The following is an 18121-nucleotide window of genomic DNA, read 5'->3' on the forward strand; positions in this document are numbered from 1 at the left end:
TATTAAGAAGAGATGGCAAGAATACACAGAAGAACTGTACAAAAAAGATCTTCACGACCCAGATAATCACAATGGTGTGATCACTGACCTAGAGCCAGACACCCTGGAATGTGAAGTCAAGTGGGCTTTAGAAAGCATCACTACGAACAAAGCTAGTGGAGGTGATGGAATTCCAATTGAGCTATTCCAAATCCTGAAAGATGATGCTGTGAAAGTGCTGCACTCAATATGCCAGCAAATTTTGAAAACTCAGCAGTGGCCACAGGACTAGAAAAGGTCAGTTTTCATTCCAATCCCAAAGAAAGACAATGCCAAAGAATGCTCAAACTACTGCACAATTGCACTCATCTCACACGCTAGTAAAGTAATGCTCAAAATTCTCCAAGCCAGGCTTCAGCAATATGTGAACAGTGAACTTCCTGATGTTCAAGTTGGTTTTAGAAAAGGCAGAGGAACCAGAAATCAAATTGCCAACATCCGCTGGATCATAGAAAAAGCAGGAGAGTTCCAGAAAAACATCTATTTCTGCTTTATTGACTATGCCAAAGCCTTTGACTGTGTGGATCACAATAAACTGGAAAATTCTGAAAGAGATGGGAATACCAGACACCTGATCTGCCTCTTGAGAAATTTTTATGCAGGTCAGGAAGCAACAGTTAGAACTGGACATGGAACAACAGACTGGTTCCAAATAGGAAAAGGAGTTCGTCAAGGCTGTATATTATCACCCTGTTTATTTAACTTATATGCAGAGTACTCATGAGAAACGCTGGACTGGAAGAAACACAAGGTGGAATCAAGATTGCCTGGAGAAATATCAATAACCTCAGATATGCAGATGATACCACCCTTATGGCAGAAAGTGAAGAGGAACTCAAAAGCCTCTTGATGAAAGTGAAAGTGGAGAGTGAAAAAGTTGGCTTAAAACTCAACATTCAGAAAACGAAGATCATGGCATCCGGTCCCACCACTTCATGGGAAATAGATAGGGAAACAGTGAAAACAGTGTCAGACTTTATTTTTCTGGGCTCCAAAATCACTACAGATGGTGACTGCAGCCATGAAATTAAAAGACGCTTACTCCTTGGAAGGAAAATTTTGACCAACCTAGATAGCGTATTCAAAAGCAGAGACATTACTTTGCCAACAAAGGTTCGCCTAGTCAAGGCGAACTATAGTTTTTCCTGTGGTCATGTATGGATGTGAGAGTTGGACTGTGAAGAAGGCTGAGCACTGAAGAATTGATGCTTTTGAACTGTGGTGTTAGAGAAGACTCTTGAGAGTCCCTTGGACTGCAAGGAGACCCAACCAGTCCATTCTGAAGGAGATCAGCCCTGGGATTTCTTTGGAAGGAATGATGATAAAGCTGAAACTCCAGTACTTTGGCCATCTCATGCGAAGAGTTGACTCCTTGGAACAGATTCTGATGCTGGGAGGGATTGGGGGCAGGAGGAGAAGGGGATGACGGAGCATGAGATGGCTGGATGGCATCACTGACTCGATGGACGTGAGTCTGAGTGAACTCCGGGAGTTGGTGATGGACAGGGAGGCCTAGCGTGCTGTGATTCATGGGGTCACAAAGAGTCGGACACGACTGAGTGACTGAACTGATCTGATCTGATCTGATGAGACATTTAATAGTTCTCAATACATATACATGTTCAATACATCATAAAAATATTTGTCAGACAACAATGGAAATATATTCAAAGTCTATTAGAAAATGATATATTGAAAACCCAAATATTTTAAAATTAATTCACAGAAGGAATTACACAGAAATTTTAAAAAACAGGATTTCGAATGACAATAGGAATTTGTTGGGTGCATCTAAACCGGAATTAAAAAGAAGTGTATACTGTCAAGTGCTTATATTAGAATAGAAGAAAGTAAAATTAATAGTGTAAGCACCCAACATAAAATTATGAAAAAGAGAAATTAAACTATAAATTGTTGTGAACAAAAGAAATAATATAGATTACTGAAATAACATAGACAAAGAATAACTTGAAGAAATTAACTCAAAAATTATAATGAAAAGAAGAGTAAGTTACTTTTGATGAAAAAGTTGTGATGTAGAAATAAAGATAAATGAGAACAAGAAAAGGCTATTTGTTCAGAGCTTGCTGTAACAAAGGAGTCAGCCACCATCATTTGTATTTTGGCAGCAGCTCAACCACAGGCAGGGAGGTGGTGGAAAAGGAAGGCTTAGGTGTGCCCTGATTGTTGTCATGGGGAAGCTATAGGTAGACTAGTAAGGTGTGTCCTCTGTGATTGATTAAGAGTGTGTATTTGGTTGTCTCTCTTGGTCCTAAATTGGAAGTGTGGACGAAAAGCAGGGAAGCTGTTGTTGATTAATCAAGTCCTGGCCATGTGGAGCTGCTTGATATTATACAGATTACTGGAGCAATATAGTTTGACTTCCAGGAGCAGTATTGTTACTAGAGATAGCAGTCTGACTTCCTCCAAGTCTGACTTAGAAGGGACTGACTTTCTGGGCTAGTTATTGTAGATAAGGAGTTAAAATCAATAGTTGGGGATTTGTGATTAGGGAGGAGATCTTATGATACTAATTTCCTTATCCTTTCTTTGCAGGAATATGATCGATATTCTATAAAGCAGAAAACAGTCAGTATAAAAACATATTGATCCTCTCATCTTAATGCTTTTTTTTTTTACAATCTCTTTTTATAACCTTAGAGAAATATATTGGAGAAGGCAATGGCACCCCACTCCAGTACTCTTGCCTGGAAAATCCCATGGACGGAGGAGCCTGGTAGGCTGCAGACCATGGGGTCACGAAGAGTCGGACACGACTGAGCGACTTCACTTTCACTTTTCCCTTTCATGCATTGGAGAAGGAAATGGCAACCCACTCCAGTGTTCTTGCCTGGAGAATCCCAGGGACGAAGGAGCCTGGTGGGCTGCCGTCTATGGGGTTGCACAGAGTCGGACACGACTGAAGAGACTTAGCAGCAGCAGAGAAATATATTGTTAAAAAATATTTAACTGGAATCCTTAAACTGCTTAACTTCAGTCTAGTTTATTTTTCTTCTTTCAATTTCAAATAAAGAAATATAAAGATTTTATTAATCCAGCATAGGATGATTCCATTTTTATAAAATCATTTCTATATATCTAGCTACTTACTGGCTTCCCAGGTGGTACAGTGATAAAGAATCTGCCTACCAATGCAGGAAATGCAGGAGATGCAGGAGACACAGGTTCTATCCCTGGGTTGGGAAGATCTCTTGCAGAAAGAAATGGCAACCCACTCCAGGATTCTTGCCTGGAAAAATCCCGTGGACAGAGGAGCCTGGTGGGCTACAGTCCATGGGGTCATGAAGAGTCAGACACAACTGAGTGACTGAGTACATCATAGCTAGTTACTTGTCCTTTTTGTGTGTTGAGGGGCTTGAGAAATATCTGAATGCTGGGGCTTTATCTCCTGCTGTTCATGCACCCAAATCACCATCTGAGCGTTCTGAGACTAACAGGCTGGAAGGATTCATGAGAAGCACGTGGAGAAGAATGGGTTTTTCCTATTTACACCAGCTTGTTTGGAATTTTTTTAATCTCCCAGTTAGATCCTGGACTGTTTCCAGCATCATCTGAAAATATAGTTTCCTGCTGCTAGAAATGAAAGGCCCTTTAGATACTGACATGAAGGCCTTCTGGCTTTCACAACATGCCTTCAGTTAATAATTGACTGCGATGGGATTGCCAGTTTCTTCCTTAAAGGTGCTGATGGCAATGAACAACAATGAGTTCTTTCATATTTCTTATTTTCATGTCTTTCATGTTCAGTTTGTTGCTTACATCAGTCCGTATTTTCCACCAGTGTTCATCCCAATTCACTTTAGGTTGTTGAACAGTCAGGCATTCTGATCATTCCCAGTCATCCCTAGTCCTTGATCCCATACTGTCATCTGTCATGTTAGTGAACCAATTCTAAAATTCCATCCTGAATAGTCTGTTTCTTAGGACCACTTCTAGGACTTAGGACCATCAATTTGGTTGAGTTCCCCTGGAAGCTGTCTTTTGAGATGGATCTTTGAGTGTTAAGGAGTTTGTTTGGAAGGTGAGGTCAGAAAACAGTGGTGTGGGAACTGAACAAGCCAATAAACAGTGTTATCAAGTAAGTTATGACTGTGGGAAATTACAGCTCACAGCTGTTTGGGAAATCTGGGAAGCAGCATTCAGAGAGCTGCAAGATCTAGGGAATTTTCCAGGCCTTGTAGAGTCAGTGTTTGTGAGATACTCCCAGAGTACATCAATCCTAAACATGTCTGGACTGTCTTTCAATCCTCAGGTGGCATTGGAGGGGCTGGTGGTTGAAATTTAGGTAGCAATGTGAGAAGTTCTAAGCTGATATGAGCAAGACAAAGATAACATGTACTATGGTAAGCAAAATAAGAGTTAATTAAAATATTTACTGGTCCTTGTACTATCAAGAAGGATAAAATTTTTAATTAACATATGGTTTTTGATAAATTAAGCATTCATGTTTTAATTTCTGGAATAACCTATTAAAAACAATAATTTGGGGATAAATACCATAATTTCTTTCTCCGATCCCTGGGTTGGGAAGATTCCCTGGAGAAGGGAAAGGCTACCAATTCCGGTATTCTGGGCTGGAGAATTCATGAACTGTATAGACCATGAGGTCGCAGAGTCGGACACGACTGAACAGCTTTCACTAGCAGCAAATAATTCCTTAATAGGTGAAATTTGTAACTTGGTCTTTTTCCCCTTGGAACACATTTTCCAAATGACCTTAGACTCTAGAATTGTCTGTGTTTATTTTCTAGAAAGCTTAGAAATACCACAGTCTCACTTGGATAGAATTAACCTGAAAACACTTGGCCATATTATGATATTAGAATAATATTTTCAGACACAGAAATTTAAAAACTGAGCATATTTTTATTTTTATTTTTTTTATTTTATTTTATTTTTTTAATTTTTTTTTCTCTAATTTTATTTTATTTTTAAACTTTACATAATTGTATTAGTTTTGCCAAATATCAAAATGAATCCGCCACAGGTATACATGTGTTCCCCATCCCGAACCCTCCTCCCTCCTCCCTCCCCATACCATCCCTCTGGGCCGTCCCAGTGCACCAGCCCCAAGCATCCAGCATCATGCATCGAACCTGGACTGGCAACTCGTTTTCTACATGATATTTTACATGTTTCATTGCCATTCTCCCAAATCTTCCCACCCTCTCCCTCTCCCACTGAGTCCATAAGACTGTTCTATACATCAGTGTCTCTTTTGCTGTCTCGTACACCGGGTTATTGTTACCATGTTTCTAAATTCCATATATATGCGTTAGTATACTGTATTTATGTTTTTCCTTCTGGCTTACTTCACTCTGTATAATAGGCTCCAGTTTCATCCACCTCATTAGAACTGATTCAAATGTATTCTTTTTAATGGCTGAGTAATACTCCATTGTGTATATGTACCACAGCTTTCTTATCCATTCATCTGCTGATGGACATCTAGGTTGCTTCCATGTCTTGGCTATTATAAACAGTGCTGCGATGAACATTGGGGTACACGTGTCTCTTTCCCTTCTGGTTTCCTCAGTGTGTATGCCCAGCAGTGGGGTTGCTGGATCATAAGGCAGTTCTATTTCCAGTTTTTTAAGGAATCTCCACACTGTTCTCCATAGTGGCTGTACTAGTTTGCATTCCCACCAACAGTGTAAAAGGGTTCCCTTTTCTCCACACCCTCTCCAGCATTTATTATTTGTAGACTTTTGGATTGCAGCCATTCTGACTGGTGTGAAATGGTACCTCATAGTGGTTTTGATTTGCATTTCTCTGATAATGAGTGATGTTGAGCATCTTTTCATGTGTTTGTTAGCCATCTGTATGTCTTTTTTGGAGAAATGTCTATTTAGTTCTTTGGCCCATTTTTTGATTGGGTCGTTTATTTTTCTGGAGTTGAGCTGTAGGAGTTGCTTGTATATTTTTGAGATTAGTTGTTTGTCGGTTGCTTCATTTGCTATTATTTTCTCCCATTCTGAAGGCTGTCTTTTCACCTTGCTAATAGTTTCCTTTGATGTGCAGAAGCTTTTAAGGTTAATTAGGTCCCATTTGTTTATTTTTGCTTTTATTTCCAATATTCTGGGAGGTGGGTCATAGAGGATCCTGCTGTGATGTATGTCGGAGAGTGTTTTGCCTATGTTCTCCTCTAGGAGTTTTATAGTTTCTGGTCTTACGTTTAGATCTTTAATCCATTTTGAGTTTATTTTTGTGTATGGTGTTAGAAAGTGGTCCAGTTTCATTCTTTTACAAGTGGTTGACCAGATTTCCCAGCACCTCTTGTTAAAGAGATTGTCTTTAATCCATTGTATATTCTTGCCTCCTTTGTCGAAGATAAGGTGTCCATATGTGCGTGGATTTATCTCTGGGCTTTCTATTTTATTCCATTGATCAATATTTCTGTCTTTGTGCCAGTACCATACTGTCTTGATAACTGTGGCTTTGTAGAAATCTTAAAAATTAGAGCAGAAATAAATGCAAAAGAAACAAAAGAGACCATAGCAAAAATCAACAAAACCAAAAGCTGGTTCTTTGAAAGGATAAATAAAATTGACAAACCATTAGCCAGACTCATCAAGAAACAAAGGGAGAAAAATCAAATCAACAAAATTAGAAACGAAAATGGAGAGATCACAACAGACAACACAGAAATACAAAGGATCATAAGAGACTACTATCAACAATTATATGCCAATAAAATGGACAACGTGGAAGAAATGGACAAATTCTTAGAAAAGCATATTTTTAAAAAGTGATTAGAAGATGTATTCCAACAGATTCCATATTTTTATACTCAGGTTCTTATTTCAAATAAACCAAAGAAAATAGAATTGCTGTCAGATTTTTAAACACTAATGTTCAACATTAATAAATGTTGAACCATACTTAATGATACTCAAGGAAAAAACTATGAGCCAAAGATTTTGTAATTAACTACCTTTTCTTTCAAATCACTTGCATTAGGAGCTCCAGCAAAGCAAGGTGTTTTGTTATTGTTTTTGTTGTTTTACCCCTGGAGAATGACTGCAACCTATTCACTGGCTTGGTTAGTATGGAATCTTCCTTTCTCTGTGTGAGAGCAGATGCTTGCCTTTCATTCTGTGTCACTGTAGGAAAAGTAGGCTGATGAGTAGTATGTGCGTGGAAACACTTCACTGTATAATACTGGAGATGGGTGGTCATTCCTTGATTCAAAGTGGAGAGTGCTTGAATTTTTGTTGCTCCTTTTGGAAACCATTAAATCAAAAGTATCATATCTGAAGATATTTAGAAAGCATTTTAACTATTAAGTAACTTTGGTTTATTTTACAATATATTTCTTAGAGCAGCAATAAGCAGGTTAAAGACTGCCACCCCCCCCCCACCCCCGTTAATTCTCATCTTATTCCTGTTAAGTAGACCTCAGTGGTGTAAGAGAAGAACTCAGTACACACATGAGCAATTGAGGCAGTGGGAAGTTTGATGTTAATGCCAAATAGCATGTCAGCAATAAAGCCAGAAGCAGAAGCAAAGCTTTGTAATTCCCAACAGTGCTCTTGCTACTAAAACATAGGATTTCCTCCCTTAAGAACTGCAAAGCTGTTTTGTAGGTTTAAATGTGATGTCATTTTTTTTTTCATATGAAAAGATAGTAAAGCATTCATTTGCAAATCCAAGTATTTACAATCACAGACACTCTTGTATACAATGGTGGAATTTGATGTTAGAGGATAGAGTTGGAACAAAGATCACAGGCTCCCAGCAATCACGGTTTCCAACTTCTGAACAGTTTATTCATTGTGTGATCAGGAAACATGGGAGGAACAATGATAGAGAGTTTGATAGATAATGTGTGACAGGTGACATTCATGCAATTGTGATCGTGTCCTCATGTATTAATGTTGCAGAAATGTAGTTTGGCACCCAGAAAATCCTATGTAGTTTTGGACTAATCATTTATAAGTGCTGTTTTTAAAACTTCTTTCTTACTTACGGACATATAAATTCAGGTGATACTGTAGGGAACTTCCCAAAATAATGTATTCCACCTTATTTAAGGAACATGCCTTCAATCCCAAGTGACCTTTTTTTTTTTTTTTTTTTACAGATTTACTTTATAGATCAAAGGTCAAGATTTAGCTGATATAGTTATTTATTCAAGATTTAGTTATTTCAGTCCAGTCAATTTTGTTTCCTACCTGTTTTTAATCCTTGCATAAAAGCGACCGCTTGTTCATGATCATAGAAGGGAAAGCACTATCTTGACATAAACTAATTTTGCATTTTGTGTGACAGTAGTACTGAGAATCAATTTCAAATTATTCCTCCAAAGTGATGCACGTGGTTCATGACAAGGTTGTAAAAAGAGACCATTTATATATGTATCTCCATGTCAGCATTTGACTAGAACTGCTATACAGAAACTTTGCAGAGAAAGAGGAAAGCTTTAATGGGTCATTTGCTCACATTAGATGATTACAAGAAACAGGATATATGGCTTCTTGTGTTTGGCTCATACTTAGCATTTGTTTGGCTCAGACAGTAAAGAATCTGCCTGCAATGCAGGCGATCTGGGTTCAATCCCTGGGTCAGGAAGATCCCCTGGAGAAGGGAATGGCTACCCACCCCAGTATTCTTGCTGGAGAATTCCATGGACAGAGGAGCCTAGTGGGCTACAGTCCATAGGGTGGCAAAGAGTAGGAAACAACTGAGCAACTAACACACACTAGCATTTGTTACAGATTTGTTCATTTAGAATGTCTTTTCATTATAATTTTTTGTTGTTGTACCACGTAGAGTTTAAATCAGGCATATACAAGCAAAACAAAACGCCTGTTAAATTTACCCACTATTGTGTTCAAATGCTTAATATTCAATAGCAAATGTACAAGCTACAGAAATAATATCTTTATCATCAAATTTGAACATCTTCATTTTTATTTCTATAGTTAATCTCCTTAAATACAATTAATCAAATTCTACTCGTGAAGATCACTATTAATTACTCTGACTATGTCTAGTGTGGTAGCCACAAGCTCCAAGTGGCTGTTGAGCAATTAAAGTATAGCTGGTGTAATCAAAGAACTGAATTTTAAATTTCTTAATTTAAAATCAAGTTAATCAAAAATCAAAGCAGCATATACTTTTATATTAAGCACATAGTATGAAATGTTGAAAAATTTTGATGCAAAAGATCTAAGAACAAAAAACAGTGAAATGGTAAATCATAAAGTTATAATAGGGATTGTTATTCCATATACTTAATTAATCAGAGACATATTTTCTTATGAAAAATGAGAGTAATGAAGTCTCCCAGAAGAAACTACCAAGAGCATCTGAAGAGTTTACTAGATTACAGGAATTATTACACAAAATCCCCTAAATTGCCAACTTGTTGATCTGAAACTCCTGGGTAGGTAATAGTTAACAGTTTTTCGAGAAGTTTGTGACTCTTTGATGTACTAATTTGTTTAAGTCTAAATAATATTACATATATTTTTTAGGTAAAAAAATTTTAGATTTTTCCTGTACTTTAAGATAAAATATAGTTAATTTTAAAAATATGAAAGATTACTGATACTATTTTTCTGTTTTATTCAACACTACTCTCATCCTATAAGATTTTATGCCTGTATAATTGCCGTATGTTTCAGTTATCTGTTGCCATTATAATGCCATGGTAATGAACAAAATGATTAAAAACATAATATCATAAGGGAGCAACTTTTTCTATTGCATGGTTGCTGTTTTTCCAGAGTTGTCTTCTGGTCAGTGCCAGACCTGGTTGATCTTGGTGAGGGTTATTTTAATGCATTTGTAGGAAACTGAGGAGTTGTCTGTGCCTGTCTTGTCTGAGGTTGCCTCTACTGGGTGAATTATCTCTTCCTTGGCTGTGACAGGGTCCAAGAGAAAGTGTAAAAATGAAAGACTCTATGCTCAGAAGTAGAGAACCGCCACTTACATCAGTGTCTTTTGTCTGAAGTCCATCACAAGGCCAAGTATTTAAAAGTGGTGAAATATTCTGTCTGTCTGGAAGGGAGAGTCTAGGAAATCATATTCCAATCATATTCCAATCATATTCCATATTCCATTATGGATACAAGAAGGTTACTAAGTTGTGAATCATATTCCAATCATATTCCATATTCCATTATGGACACAAGAAGGATACTAAGTTGTGAATACTTACATAAGCAATCCACAGTCCAAGTGATTCAGCCTGCCTTGTTGTTAGAGAATATTTTCTTGCCCTTCTGTCTGGCTTGGCCATGTGATGGGCTTTGGTTGGTGTACTGGGATTAGAAGTGTTCAATGTCTCTACTAGCCATTGCATCCTTTACTCACTCGCTTGATCTTCTCTCTCTACTACAAGAACAGCTTGTCTATGGTGGGGTCTGCTTAGCAACTGAAATGATGCTGTTAAAAGACACATGGAGTGGTCCTATAGCCAAACCATAGCCACAAATCTCCCATTTGAGTTGGAAGTAAGCCTTCCTTACTATAAGTCAGTTAGATTGTTTTTGTCATAGTACAATCCACCATGAACTATTGTAAAAATGTTATTAGAAGCTTTATGTTACTAAGCACTTTCTCAACCAGCAGATTTTAAATATACCACTATTTTCAAGTACCTGTCAGTACACCCTTTTTCTGTATTGTAACATCCTCATACAGTAAATATTAGAATCTATGTTGCAAGGCAGTTGCTTCTATGAGTTGCAAAAAAAGAATATGTGAATCCTATACCTGGTTTCTTCCCTGACATAGAAATGATCTGTTTGTGAGTTTCTTGTTTCTTTCTAATTGTATCTTCAGGAGTTTTGAAGCCTATTGAACAAGTAGCCTCCTGACCTGAGAATCAGAGTGATAAATTCTGCCTTCAAGAATAAAAGATGAAAGTGAGAGGAGGGCATATGAAAACCAAGAAATATTTATAACAGAGAGTTGTGAATGTAGAATTAAACCACTATGAACACAGTGACAAATGTCTTAAACTCTGAAAATTCTGCTTATCTTTTTGTTGTTGTATCATATATACTAAGTCCTTTCTTTGTTTTCCAGAGAAGCAGATAGTTGAGAGTTGATGCAAAGATTTTCTATCTCCTATCTTAGATTCACAGAGTATACTCTGAATAAATGGTTATTAATGATAGCTTTTAGAAATTAAAAAAAAAGAAAGCAGACAATTGCTGGAACAGTTTGAAAAATAGTAAGTGGTTCACTGGAATCCAGCCCAGCTTGAATATTGAATCTGGAGGCTTAAATATCAGGAAAACATTTTTTTCTTACATTTCTACCACTTTTACTCATTTTTTTCCTCAAATGATTTAAGATACAGCTTTATGAGGTTACAAAGGAGTAAGATAGAGACAGAAATGTTACAACAAGTCAAGTGAATATGTGGCAAGTTGATAATGACTCAAACACACAGGGAGAACTCTCCTTTTCCACCACCCGTTCCCTGATATGTCCTGATTTGAAGTAGAGAAAAATCTGTAACACAGCCTAGCTGGAAATCCATTACAGTTTCAATTTAAAGTGAAATGAGAAGCTGAAGGGGAGCATGTTGAGATATGTTTATTTTATGGTCCTTGAAAAGATTGATTTCAAAATCTCTAGCAGAATCCTGAGGGCTCTAATTCTGGACAAAAATAGATGAAGCAACATATCTCTGGCTCAGAATTGCCACAAATTCATGTATTTATGGGCTTCAGGACATTTGCAAAGCCCTAGTTATATGAAGTTCTTATTAATCAAGAAGAATTTACTGCATGTCTGTTATGCATAAATGCTTTCACCTCATTTTTTTTTTTCAACATTTACTGTAGTCAAATTGCTTTTTAGTATCCACACTACACAGAGCAACAAACACTTTGAAAAGCCGGTGGATGGTTATTTACTTATGACTTGCTCAGACTCTTCATTTTCTTCTATTTGAACAACTTCCCACTATGAAAAAGCAATGAGGAGATAACACTAAGATTTGTACAAATGCTAGTATTTTACCTCGTAATAAAAAAGGCAAAATCTGTTATGATAGAATCAGCTTTGTTGCAGCGACACGCATCGCCAAAAGTGTCTGCAGCTTAAGATATTTAAAAAAAAAAAAAAAAAGTCTTGTTCCACTAGGGTCGCAAAGAGTTGGACACAACTGAGCAACTAAGTACAGCACAGCACTGTCTCATCACGTGAAGGTTTGTGCAGGGCTAAAGGTCCATCTAGTCAAGGCTGTGGTTTTTCCAGGGGTCATGTATGGATGTGAGAGTTGGACTGCGAAGAAAGCTGAGCACCAAAGAATTGATGATTTTGAACTGTGGTGTTGGAGAAGACTCTTGAGAGTCCCTTGGACTGCAAGGAGATCCAACCAGTCCATTCTAAAGGAGATCAGTCCTGGGTGTTCATTGGCAGGACTGATGCTGAAGCTGAAACTCCAGTACTTTGGCCACCTCATGCGAAGAGTTGACTCATTGGAAAAGACTCTGATGCTGGGAGGGATTGGGGGCAAGAGGAGAAGGGGACGACAGAGGATGAGATGGCTGGATGGCCTCACCGACTTGATGCACATGAGTTTGGGTAAACTCCGGGAGTTGGTGATGGACAGGGAGGCCTGGCTTGCTGCGATTCATGGTGTCACAAAGAGTCAGACACGACTGAGCGACTGAACTGAACTGAACTGAACTACTCCACACAGAATGTTAGGGACTCAGGTCAACAGAAGTTGTGTCATCTTTTAGCTCCACCACCAGGAATAAGGCACTCGGTTGCTCTGGCATGAAATAACCCAGAAGAGAGATATGCTCTGCAATTAAATACTTAGGCCAAAAGGTGACGCGTGTCACAAATGCTTGCTACCTATTGGGCAGAACGAATCATGTGATCCCAGAAGTAGACTTGTCTGCTCACCTAGCAGACAAAACAAAATCTTTAAAAAATCAATGTTAGTGAGAAATAGCAGTATCTCAGCATTTAGTTCACTTAAATTACAATGATTGTTGATGATCCTTGAAGATAACATTGTGTCATATATTGTGATGAATGCAGAAATGAGCAAAATGCACCCACTTTGCCATAACTGAGAAGGCGTCATACTGAATTTGCAAGTTATATCTGTGCCAACAATATTAGTACTAATAGCTAACACTCTACACTTATTACATGCAGGATATTCTATAAGATGTACAATTAAATGAATACCCTCAAAAACTAAAGTTAGGTCTATTGCTTTTTTCCCCCTTGTTGCAAATAGAAAAGTGACACAGAAAGTTGAATTGGCAAAATTTGATTTGCAAACATAAACTGCTTTGAGACCAAAGATGTAATGATAGGAAAATAATAAAACTCAAGTTTTGTTCACAGCACTCAGTAAACCTCTTTCCATTATTTAATTTTCTATATCCAGACTTCTCAATAAAGATAAAACATGTGGGTGAGCCGATGTTAATTATAACTGACTGTCCTTAATTTATTCAGGTTACTCTGGGAGTCATACCAAAACAGAATGAAATCTGGATATGATCATTTAAAAAACCTTTCTTTCATATCTTTAATAATAGATTTCACTTAAAAGTTTCATTTTTTTTCTTTTTTTAAAGCATTTTTACCATCTTGGGAATATATATCCATGTAATGACATTTATTATATGCTGAAATACCCATAAAATTTTATTTAATAATTTCAAGTCAAATTGTATAATTAAAATTGTTTATCCTACAATTTCAACATATATTAATGAACATAGATTTATTTGATATTGACCCTGTTCAATTCAGTGGAGATGCATTTCAAATAAAATTGGTTTTCATGAAAGAAAAAAATGATCAAATCTAAGGAAAACATAGCTTTCAAAACTAATTCATAATAAGCTTGAAAATATTTATAACAAATTAAGGAATTTGAGGAGAAGGCAATGGCAATCCACTCCAGTACTCTTGACTGGAAAATCCCATGGATGGAGGAGCCTGGTAGGCTGCAGTCCATGAGGTCACTAAGAGTTGGACACGACTGAGTGACTTCACTTTCATTTTTCACTTTCATGCATTGGAAAAGGAAATGGCAACCCACTCCAGTGTTCTTGCCTGGAGAATCCCAGGGATGGGGGAGCCTGGTGGGCTGCCGTCTATGGGGTCGCACAGAGCCGGGCATGACTGAAGCGACTTAGCACCAGCAGTAGCAGCAAGGAATTTGAATACATTAAAAAATATACAACAAATAATTTTTAGATGATTTGAAAGTTTTGTTCACCAAACTATCAAATAGATAATTCCTATAAACATTTATTTTCTATTATTTACAAGCTTTGCCAGAGAAAATAAAAAGAGAACATTGTCATTTTGTTTAATAAGACTTATATAACTGTTGTCAAAATTAGATGAGGATGGGATAATCAATCTCATTAATATTAACACACACAAAAATAGCCTTTCAAGTTTACTCAAGAAGAGAATCGTGCTTTAGTGTTGGGGAAATTGTGTTTGCCTAAGTCCCCATTGTAACAAATTGAATAAATACTACAGTATTATCTCAATAGATGTGTTAGAAACATTTGAAAAGTTTTGATACCACTTTATTTTTCAAATACTTTCCAATTAGAAATAGAATTGATCTTTACCACGTTGAATGATATCTACTGCTAGCATGAAATTAATATTAAACATAGAAGCATGTTTAATACAGTAAATGACAAAAAATGGCCATTGCCATGGCTTTTATTCAATATTTCATTTTGTTGAATAAAAAAGAATTTTAAAATATAGGGAAATAATTAAATATTTGAAAAGAAACAAAGTAAATATTAGTTACAAATTAAGTAATTGCATACATAGGATACCACAATAATTTAGCAAAAAAGTTATTGTAATTCATCAGACAATTCACCAAATGGCTCAATTTAAAATCAATATAAAAACCAATTATATTTCTCTATGCCAACAACCTAAAGATCTTGATATTTAACACCAAATTAGACTTACAGAAATTAGACCAAAATAAATAGAGACAAAATCATATTATCTAGACAGGAAGATCCATTTTCATAAATATATGTGTTCCAAAATTGATTAAAATATTCAATGATCTTCACTTAAATTCCAATGGGGATCTTTGTGGAGTTTTCCAAGTTAATCATGGGTGAATGTGTAGACTAAGAGAAGTGCTTGTATACTGCAGGTGGCTATGGACTTTGTACATGTACTTTTAAAAATTTAGTGCGACATTCTTTGGTGGAGTTAAAATGCTTCACATCTACAAAATCCTAGAGAAATTAGTGACTTCATCAAGAATGTTCATTGCAACTTTGTTCCTAAAAATAAAAAAAATCTAGCAATAATCCTAATGATTATCACCAGAAAAATAAGTAAATATCCTGTATTATAATCATCTAAAGTAATAATATACAATGACAAAAATTAAGGTATCAGCCCTTCAGTAGTCAGCACAGGTTCATCACAAAAGCACAGGATGATAGAGTACGTGTAGTATGGTGTCATTTGTATAAAGTCTGTAAACCTACAAAACCTAACTCTATGTATTTCATAGATGTATATGTGTAGTTAAACTATAGTGAAAAACATGAGAATCAGTACCAGTAAATTTAAATGATACACTTTTATGAGAAATGTTATGAAGGAGGGGCAGAAGGTGGCTTCTAGGTTCTTTCAAGTACTCAGTTGCTTAATCTGGGGAGTAATTCCATAGGTTTTTACTTCATTATTCTTTTTACTTTAAATATTCATTACATGTGTTTTTCATGTTTGAAATGTCAGATATTAAAAATAATTTCCAAAAAAAAGAGGAACAAAAGTAGTTATTTTAGCACTCTTTTGTTGTGTGGGTAAGATGAAAGGGGTAATACATTTTAATCAGAAGCACCAGGCAAGTTCAGGAAACAGAGATAGCACATAACAAGAACTGAAGAATTTAAGGCCACCCTCTCTCCTATGACCAGAATGATCCTTCACAAAATGAGGACCTTACATGTGAGTCTTTACAGGGCCTCTCATAGAGTTAAACACTCTTAGTTCTTTATTTTGAACAACAACAAAAACTTTTGAGAAAAGGTATAATAGCTTAAAACTACCTCAGTCTAGGATGGTTTAAAATAGTTCTAAAGTTTGGGAGAAATATCAATAACCTCAGATATGGAGATGACACCACCCTTATGGCAGAAAGGGAAGAGGAACTAAAAAGCCTCTTGATGAGAGTGAAAGAGGAGAGTGAAAAAGTTGGCTTAAAGCTCAACATTCAGAAAACTAAGATCATGGCATCTGGTCCCATTACTTCATGGGAAATAGATGGGATAACAGTGGAAACAGTGTCAGACTTTATTTTTCTGGGCTCCAAAATCACTACAGATGATGACTGCAGCCATGAAATTAAAAGACGCTTACTCCTTGGAAGGAAAGTTATGACCAACCTAGATAGCATATTGAAAAGCAGAGACGTTACTTTGCCAACAAAGGTTCGTCTAGTCAAGGCTATGGTTTTTCCAGTGGTCATGTATGGATGTGAGAGTTGGACTGTGAAGAAGGCTGAGCGCCGAAGAATTGATGCTTTTGAACTGTGGTGTTAGAGAAGTCTCTTGAGAGTCCCTTGGACTGCAAGGAGATCCAACCAGTCCATTCTGAAGGAGATCAGCCCTGGGATTTCTTTGGAAGGAATGATGCTAAAGCTGAAACTCCAGTACTTTGGCCACCTCATGCGAAGAGTTGACTCATTGGAAAAGACTCTGATGCTGGGAGGGATTGGGGGCAGGAGGAGAGGGGACGACAGAGGATGAGATGGCTGGATGGCATCACTGACTCGATGGACGTGAGTCTGAGTGAACTCCGGGAGTTGGTGATGGACAGGGAGGCCTGGTGTGCTGTGATTCAGGGGGTCGCAAAGAGTCGGACACGACTGAGTGACTGAACTGAACTGAACTGAAGTTCACACCGGAGGGTATCAGCAAGTCAAGAACCGAGGGACAATCACAGCCCTAGGGAGCATCTACGGGAACAGCCCCTCCGGAAATTATTTGAATGGATCCTAAGAGTATTAAAATTCTGGGAGTCATGGACTCTTATTTAAAAGCTGAAGGATTTTGAAACTTTCGTTAAAATTTTAGCCTCAATTTTGATGAAAATGTAATAATGCAAATTTCAGTAAACACTGCAAATTGTGCTTTTCTGTATTGCTCAACATAGGTTCAGAGATTTAAGTGGCATACTAAATTTAAATTTAAGTAAATTTAAATTCACTGATGATTCCTTGTTGATCATCTCTGCTGCTTGTAGCTTTATTTCTGTTTTCACCAAAGAATAAAGAGAAATATCCCAGCCTTTGGTAAAGCTATTTGGGTTTATGCTTGTAGTGCTTTGAAAGAATAAAACATTGCCTAAAAGAAATGTTTTTTCTTTACTATGACTGGATAGCAGTACATGGAACTTATAAGTAGGCCATAAAACTTTGAAATATACATCTTCTAAAAAATATAAAATTAAACTTATGTCTGCTAATTTTCTCCCAGATTATAGCCTTAAACCATGCTTGTTTAAGTGCTGGGTGGCATATGGCTTCATTATTGCTATAGCTCTGGTTAGGCCAGCCTTCATGGATCCCAAAGAATAAATATTTCTCACTCTAAACCCTCAACGAGTACAAAGGTTTTGAACCATCAGAAAAGATTGGTTTGCATCTTCTTTTACTTAAATGTTTCTTTTTATCTTTCCCCAGATATTCGTACTTGCCAAGTCTATTCAGGAAAGTACTTAAGCATTCCTGGACTCATGGTGAACACCTAGCCTCATTCCTTGTAATCATATAAGAAAAATACATTTCATTTGCTGAACAGCATGATGTAGGATTGTATCAATCATTGTGCTTCTCCATGAAAGGTAAGTGTGGTTGCTGCTAAATTAATCTTTCCTTAAAACAAAACTAAATTGCATTCTCTCGTGGCTAATCACAAAACAGGTAAATTCTATGGTTCAGAGTAAATACCACCTGCTGATAATAGTTATGTCCTTATTCTCAGTTTTTAACTAATTATATTGTCAAGAGGTTTTAGAAAATAATACTCATAAATTAGATAAGTAAGAGGTTACATTT

General features: G+C 36.8%; 1 long non-coding RNA gene across 1 annotated transcript in view; it reads left to right on the forward strand.

The window, feature by feature from the left end:
* The window catches only part of LOC147343642 (uncharacterized), a 159382-nt gene extending 141481 nt beyond the window's left edge, over positions 1-17901 (forward strand). Inside the window, exon 5 of the long non-coding RNA XR_015156318.1 lies at positions 17747-17901. This is a non-coding gene — a long non-coding RNA (uncharacterized LOC147343642). The remainder of the gene's footprint in view (positions 1-17746) is intronic.
* Positions 17902-18121: the final 220 nt, after the last annotated feature.

Source organism: Bos grunniens, chromosome 27, assembly GCF_055505025.1.
Source record: "Bos grunniens cultivar Pamir isolate PY7600 chromosome 27, Bosgru_T2T1.0, whole genome shotgun sequence".
NCBI classification, from domain to species: domain Eukaryota; kingdom Metazoa; phylum Chordata; class Mammalia; order Artiodactyla; family Bovidae; genus Bos; species Bos grunniens.